The 8,426-nt window shown below is 38.5% G+C and overlaps 1 pseudogene; it reads left to right on the forward strand.

The window, feature by feature from the left end:
- The first annotated feature begins 3,345 nt into the window (after nucleotides 1-3,345).
- LOC132021246 (NXPE family member 1-like) lies at nucleotides 3,346-4,022 on the forward strand (annotated as a pseudogene).
- The last annotated feature ends 4,404 nt before the right edge of the window (nucleotides 4,023-8,426 follow it).

The raw sequence follows: 8,426 nt of genomic DNA on the forward strand, positions 1-8,426 counted from the left end.
AGAAGGGGGTGGGATTATGGACATTGGGGAGGGTATGTGCTTTGGTGAGTGCTGTGAAGTGTGTAAACCTGGTGATTCACAGACCTGTACCCCTGGGGATAAAAATACATGTTTATAAAAAAATAAAAAATTAAAAAAAAAAACAGTTAACCTAGTCTTCTCAAACTACTCCAAAAAAGTAGTAATGAAAGGAAAACTACCAAGTTCATTTTATGAAGCCAGCATTACCTTGATATCAAAATCAGACAAAGACACAGCAAAAAATATAGGCTAATATCCCTGATGAACATAGCAGCAAAAATCCTCAACAAAATATTTGTAAACCATACTCACAAACATTAAGAGCTTCATTCACTGTATTTAAGTGAGATTTATTCCAAGAATTATTCAATACAGCAAATCATCAATGTGATATACCACATTAACAAAAATGAAAGATAAAAACCATATGATCAGGGAGCCTAGGTGGCTCAGTCAGTTAAGTGTCTAACTCTTGACTTCAGCTCAGGTCCTGATCTCAGCAATGTGCGAGGAGCCTGCTTCAGATTCTGCCCCTCCCTCATCACTTGCACTCTTAAAAAACAATCCATATGATCATACAATAGATGAGATAAAGCACTTCGCAAAATTCAACACTCATTTGTGATTAAAAACTTAACTAAGTCGGTTAGAGGGTATATACTTCAACATAATAAAGGAAATACATGACAAATCTCCAGCTAATATCACACTCACTGTTGAAAAACTAAAGCCTTTCCTATAAAACCAGGAACATGACAAGGATGTCCAGTCTCATCTTTTATTTCAGCCTAATACTGGAAATAATAGCTGTAGCAATTAGAGAAGAACAAGAAATAACAGTTATCTAAATTGCTAAGGAAGAAGCAAAACTGCCACTATTTATAGAAACCCTAAAGATTTCAACAAGCTACTAAAACTAGTAAGTGAATTCATCAAAATTGAGGATACAAAATTAATATATAGAAATCTGTATATCTATTACACTAATAACAAACTAGCATAAAAATTAAGAATATACTCCCACTTATAATTTGCATTAAAAAGCATAAAATATTTAGGAATAATAACAATGAATACTTGGGAATTTAGCCAAGTGAAAAACCTGTACTTGAAAACTCTAAGAAAGACACTGAGGAAGTAATTAAAGTTGACACTGAAAGGATAAACCATGTTAATGGGTTGGAAGAATATTGTTATACAGTGCATTCCACTGAAAGCAGTCTACAAGTTCCATGCAATCCTGATCAAACTACCAATAGATTTTTCCACAGAACTAGAACATACAATTCTAAAATTTACATGGAACTACAAAAGTCCCCAAATTGCAAAAGCAATTTTGAGAAAGAACAAAACTAGAGGTAGCAGAATTCCAGATTTCAAGATATACTACAAAGTTGCAGTCATCAAAACAGTATGGTATTGGAACAATATAAACACTTACATCAAGGGAACAGGATAGAGACCCCAGAAATGTCTATACTTTCATGGTACATCAATCTATGAGAAAAGAGGCAAGAGTATACAATGGGGAAAATAGAGTCTCTTCAAAAAATGGTGTTGGGAAAACTGGACCACTTTCTTAACACCATATACAAAAATAAACCCAAAAAAGATTAAAGACCTAACTCTAAGATCTAAAGCCATAGAACACCTAAAACAAAATAGGCAAAAACATCTAACAAAACAAGCAACATTTTATGGCTATGTCTCCTCAGGTAAGGGAAATGCAGGAAAAATAAACTATTGGGACTATGTCAAGCTCGAAGGTTTTGCCCAGTAATGGAAACTAGCAACAAAATGAAAAGCAACCAATTAAATGGGATAAGGTATTAGCAAATGATATATCCTGCAAAGTGCAAATATTCAAAAATATAGTAAGAACTCACACAATACCAAACATGATAATCTAACTAGAAATGGGCAGAGAGGGGCACCCAGGTGGCTCAGTCCGTTAAGTGTCTGCCTTCAGCTCAGGTCATGACCCTGGAGTCCTGGGCATCGGGCTCCCTACTCGGTGGGGAATCTCCTTCTCCCTCTGCCCCTCTCCCTGCTCAAGCACATGCACACATGTACTCTCTAATAAATCTATTAAAAAATTTTAATTTTAATTTTAAAGAATGGGCAAAGAACCTAAATAGACATTTTTCAAAGAAGACATATGGATGGCCAATGGCCACAGGAAAAGATGCTCAACATCACTCATCATCAGGGAAATGCAAACTGAAACCACAGCGAGCTATCACCTCACACCTATAAGAATGGCTAGTGTCAAAAAGACAAGAAGTAACAGTGCTGACAAAGGTGTGGAGAAAAAGATACTCTAGGGCACTATTGGTGGGAATGTAACTGGGGTGCATCCAGTATGCAAAACCAGTAGGGAGATTCCTTAAAAGTTAAAAATAGAAATAACACTCGGGGGGGCCTGGGTGGCTCAGTGGGGTAAAGCCTCTGCCTTTGGCTCAGGTCATGATCCCAGGGTCCTGGGATTGAGCCCCACATTGGGCTCTCTGCTCAGCGGGGAGCCTGCTTCCTCCTCTCTCTCTGCCTGCCTCCCTGCCTACTTGTGAAAAATAAATAAAATCTTTAAAAAAAAAAAAGAAAGAAAGAAAGAAATACCACACAGTAATTCCACTTCTGGGTTTCTACCTGTAGAAAATGAAAACCCTAATTCAGAAATATATATGCACCCTTGTGTTTACTGAAGCATTATTTACATGCAGCCTAAGGGTCCACTGATTGATAAACAGATAAAGAACACATGATGCACATACAAAAGAGTCAGGAAAAAGAAAGCTTGCCATTTGCCTCAGCATGCATGGAACTAGATGGTATTATGTACGCTAAATGAAATAAGCCAAACAGAGAAAAATACCATATAATTTCACTGACATGTTGAATCCAAGAAATAAGCAAATGAGCCAACTCTTTGTTGCCTTGAGGAGAGGACAAAGTAGGGATAAATGAACCTGATAAATGGGATTAAGAAGTACAATCTTCCAATTATAAATAAGTCATGGGGATGAAAAGTACCACATAGGGAAGATGGTCAATAATACTGTAATAACTTCATATGTTGACACATGATTACACTGATAGTGGTGAACATTTTATAATGTAAAGAATGGGCAAATCGCTATGTTCTATACCTGACAGTAATATAATATTGTATATCAACTATAATTAAAAATAATTTTTAATTAAAAAAATGTTTACATGTCACTCAAAATTGTCAGAGTTTAAATAATATGATGATAGGTAAATAAACATTCAAATTCATAATAGGTAAAATGACGTGGTTCGTTTCATTATGTCACATACCTTGCATTTTCAGTTTTGTTCTGGTCTAAACTTACCTATCTCCTTCCATCACTGGAATACCTCCATGAAGTCCTCACACCCTAAAATATCACTGAGCCCATGAAAGCCACCAATGGAGACTGAGCAAAGAATAAAGAGAATCCTGGAGAAACTAAACCAGCTGATCCCACCCAGACTTTTCACCCACATGAGTATCACCACCAGAGCCACACACAGCACAGCCACCCTCCTCCAGCCTTGAGACTCCTACTGGAGGAGAGAGCAGCTAGACATCCTGCTGGGGGGTGCAGGGGGGAAGTAGGTGGTATTTCCTGAAGGCCAGGATGTCATCCCCCTTTCTAAAAGCAGCACTGTAGGAAGGTGACACCCTTTCACAATGGCACCTACCTTGTCAGTGTCACTCTCTTCTGGGAAGGCCAGGTCTCTGTCCTCGCGATGGGGGTGGATACCCCCATGAAGGCATATCTGCTCTCTGGAGGCAAGGAACCAATGCCACGACAGGGTTATTTTCAAAGATAAATTTGTTAATGGCACCACTCATGCCTTTGCTGAACATGGCCTAACCCTAAACTCAAGAGTGTGAGACCTCAGTACACACCTTGTAAGTCCCTGCCTCACGTGACCACTCACAACTGAGAAATTCTTACCTTCCTGTCAAGGAATAAAGCCTTTTTCACACATAAAATACAGTTCTAAGCACCCTCCGAAGTTCCCATGGGCAGTGTTATATTGCCCATCTCATTTAATATTGAACATGACATTTTCTGATGCCTCTTCTACTCAAGGTCTGGTCAGACATGTGGTGTTTGTGAGACCCCTTTTCATGACTCCCCCTACCAAGTTTGGCATTCTCCCCAAAAAGTTCACTAACAGAGGGCTGCCCAAAGTGGAACTCTGTATTATATGTACCTTTACTTTACCATGAGGACCAGTATTCTCAGAGTCAATCATGTCTTTCACTGTAGACCTAGGTTTGCAAAATATGGTCCATGTAAAAGTATTCTGATACATGTTTAAAATGTTACTCCAAAAAAGGACTCTTTGATAAAATTTTAAAAAACCATTTGCCTTCATCTCATATATCCAATATGCAGAATCCCCCTCTTAAATATCTTTTTCATTCACCCATTTCTCTCCCTGCCTAGTGCTGCTGGGTTCAGATCATCACCATCTCATCTAGATCACTTGTCCTAGCCTCCCCCCAACAACCCTGCCCTCTCCACTGTCCACACTGCATCCTGAGTAATCTTTCCCCAAAGTCGACTTCTACTGGTCCTCTCCAGTTGATCTCAAGATCAGACACTCAGCATGTGCTGCTCGGGTTGAAGGAGTCCATATTCACCGAGCTGCGACGTAGTGATGCTTAAAAGCCTCCAGAAACTGGGGTCTGAGCATATTTTCCTCATCAATCATGGCTGCATCAATTCTCTATCTTTCTTCCCTTGCTCACCAACAGATGCTCACTTGTTGGTCTACCAGTTCTCCATTAAGCTGGAGAACTTCATTGCTTAGAATACCAATGAGGGTCTCTTCATGAGCCATTTTGCAAAGGGTAACTGTGTACCACCACAAATCCAGAACCTGTGGGCCAAGTCTGAGATGACCTATTAGTTCCAGACTCTTTTGCTCCTTTGCTAACTTTCTCTAAGTTTCAGAAGCTCAGTCCATTTCTTCTTCCTTTCCATTCTGCTACTATCCATTTTGACCCCATTTTCCCTAAGCTTGATGACAGAAGGGAATGCTACCTTCTTCATTCAAGTGTTCAAAAAATATGCTAGGAGAAAATCAAGTATGGATAGCAAACACAGAAAAATAACACGCATTCCAGATTTCATGTAGTTATCCAAGTGTTGATCTGTAGTCCTTGACTCTTTTCTGAAATAAGTAAAAGCTCAGTTGGCTTTCTATTCTTTCCCTTTGATCTCAAATGGGGCATCTCACCAAATCTTTTCTTACCCACTAACCATTCTTAGGCCTAAAGTCACCGTAAGGATGAAAATGTGATCCCTTCCTTTCTCTGAATTGAACCTGAAGAGCCATCAACAGCAGAGAATAAGGTACCACTTCTGTTTGTTCTATCGAGCACCTGGCTCCCCATTCCTCCCCCTATTCCCTTTTACATATACACATACACAAGTTTGAAACAGAGTGAGTCAAGAGGAGGATAAGAGCTTTGAAGCAGGAAAGTCCAGTAGTCTTTCATCAGCTGGAGGAAAGAAATGCAATGTATATTTATTCATGCATCAGACTAAACATGACTTTGTGCCAGCTTCTCTGAAGATATTAGGGAGATAGCAATGGATCAGGCAAATGCACTACCTTCCTTGATATAGTTTACAATCATCAGAAGGCAAGTGTCTAGAAAAATGGGAGGTAAGCATAGCAAGAAACATAGATAAAGAAGCAAAAAAAAGGTCTGCACACCATGCTAAGAAGGCTTGTGTCCTTACATAAGGGACTGGGATTTTAAATAGTAATGAACGCAGTTGCATGTGCAACTAGATAGAGTGTTCTGGCAGTTGTATTGAAGAATACAGGTGGGATAAAACTCGGACAGTAGGTTTATTAGAGGCTCACAGTACTCCAAGAAAAATAGTACATGAACTTAATAAGTGACACAGAAATGATGAAAGAAGAGAACGTGTATAGTAGATAAATAATTTGAATTGAAAACCCCAGGACACACTGATTGTCTGTGGGAGTTGAAATGGTGCAACTTCCTTAACTTATGGACATCTCCCAGCATGATAGTAAGTTTTCTCTTACTATCATGGTGGGTGGTACTTGGCTTGGGTGTTCCAAGAGACGTTCTTATGCAGGGGAAATTTATCAATATGAATTCTGGGAATCATGGATTTCTTGGAGCACAATTCCTAGCCGGTATCTGTGATGTCAATCACCTTGGATCTTAAAGAGAGAAATCAGCTCAAGGAAATTATTTCAAACTCTTTTTATAAGAGGTTTTTATAGTTGTTTATCCAAAAGGGGAAAGTATTAGTATTCTACATTCATATTTAAACATGGTAGTGCGCCTCCTAGGGTCGGTGATCTGTCTGGGACACTGTGCAAATGTCTTTGATGGTTACCCTCAGCTTCAGAGTAGGAACATTTTGGTTTGGTTATCCTAATTCTCTGTTGGCATAACTTCCTAACCTTTAGTTTATGCACTTAGCAATTTGATATGGAGTTTCTATTTTATTAAAATGTGTTTTAGTGGCAAATGCAAAGCCACGTTACTTATAAAAGAATAATGTTTTTACTTGGCTTTAAAATAACTTTCTATAAAGCCTGAGTTTACCAATAAAATTCATTCTGAGATTTATTTCAACTAATGATCTATTGCCTAATATTTATTCATGTGTTCTGCAAATATTTATTAAGGTTCTAATAGATATGAGGAATTATGGGCAAATGGAGAAAAATAAATGTTCAGCAAGGCTGCAATCCGAAAAGACATTCAAACTACCAATTCTATGAAGAAAGTAAAAAGGCAAGGGCTTATGTTAAAGTTGATCTTTGACTTAGCCCTGAGGATATCTGTAGACAGAGAATGAGGTGAAAGAGAAAACTCATAAAGATCATGAATAGGGTTGCCAGGTTTAGCAAATAGTAATCTAGGGTCTAAGTTAAATTTGAGTAATTTCTAGTTGTTTATGCACATTACTTGAGATAAAGGGTAACTACTGCATGGAAAATACACTAAGTTATTCCTTTTTAGAAATAATTCAAATTTAATCTGGTATCCTGTATTAATTTTTTTAATCTGATAACTCTATGCATAAGCAAAACCACCATGAAGTTTGTTCAATAGGCCAGTGGAGTGAGTATTCAGTGGAGCGTGGCAAAGGAAGAGGCTAGAAAGAAAGGAAGAAAACTAAATCACAGAAGTTCTCAAGTAGCATGCTGAGAATTTTAGGGTTCATTCTATAAGCTTTTGAAAGCTACAGAAATCAACTAAGGAAGGAGTGATACGATCCACTTTGTGCTCTGAAAAGCTATTTCACAAATTTAACAAAATGTGCGTGATCTAGGGGCACCTGGGTGGCTCAGTCTTTTAAGCATCTGCCTTCAGCTCAGGTTATGACCTTGAGGTCCTGGGATCAAGCCCTGCATTGGGCTCCCTGCTCAGCGGAGAGCCTGCTTCTCCCTCTGCCCTCTTTGTGCCCTCTCTCCCTCTCACTCTATCTCAAATAAATAAATAAAATATATATTTTTTAAATTTTAAAATGTGCATGATCTATAGAAAAATGTTTGATGTTACTAAGTGATATAAAGTAAGGGGCTTTTCTTCTTCTATTTATATAAATGTTAGATGTGATGACTTGAAATGTTAGATGAGATGACACTTGAAAAGGTGTCAAAGTGGTTTAAAACAATAAAAATATATCATCTTGCAGTTCTATAGTTCAGTAATCAAACGTATCTCATTGAGCTAAAAAAAAAAAAGTTATAATAGGGCAGCATTCTTTTCTTGAGGCTCTAGGGCAGAATCTGCTTCCTTGCCTTTTCTAGATTCTAGAGGTGCCTTTGTTTCTCACAGCCCTCTTCTCCATTTTACAAAGCTACAGCAATAGGTCAGTTCCCCACCTCATGTTCTTCAGACGCACTCCTCTGCCTCCCTCTCCCACTTTTGAGCATAAGTGAGATTTAGATTGGTCCTACCTGGATCATTCAGGATAATCTCCCATCTCGAAATCCATACCCATAATCATACCTGGAAAGTCCCTTTTGCCAGAGAAGGTAAATATTCACAGGTCCCGGGGATCAGGATGCAGATATCTTTGAGGCGGGGGGGGGGGGGGGGGGAGACATTAGTCCCTCTACCATAACCTTTAGTCTGTAAGTATAATGGAATCTTAATATTATTATCAACCTACTATTATGTAAATGCTAACACTAATCATAAGAAGATTTGTTATATCTGATCTAGTCTTTCAGAGCACTTAGCCTGAATTGGCAAAATGTATATCCTGACACGTAAATACTGTACAAGATATGCTTTACAATAATAAGCTTTAAGGCTGTCTTCTCACCAAGTGCGCCAGCACATTAGTAGGATAGGCAGATGGATCTTACGACCCCAGAGT

This window comes from Mustela nigripes, chromosome 1 (genome assembly GCF_022355385.1).
Source record: "Mustela nigripes isolate SB6536 chromosome 1, MUSNIG.SB6536, whole genome shotgun sequence".
Classification (NCBI taxonomy): Eukaryota; Metazoa; Chordata; class Mammalia; order Carnivora; family Mustelidae; genus Mustela; species Mustela nigripes.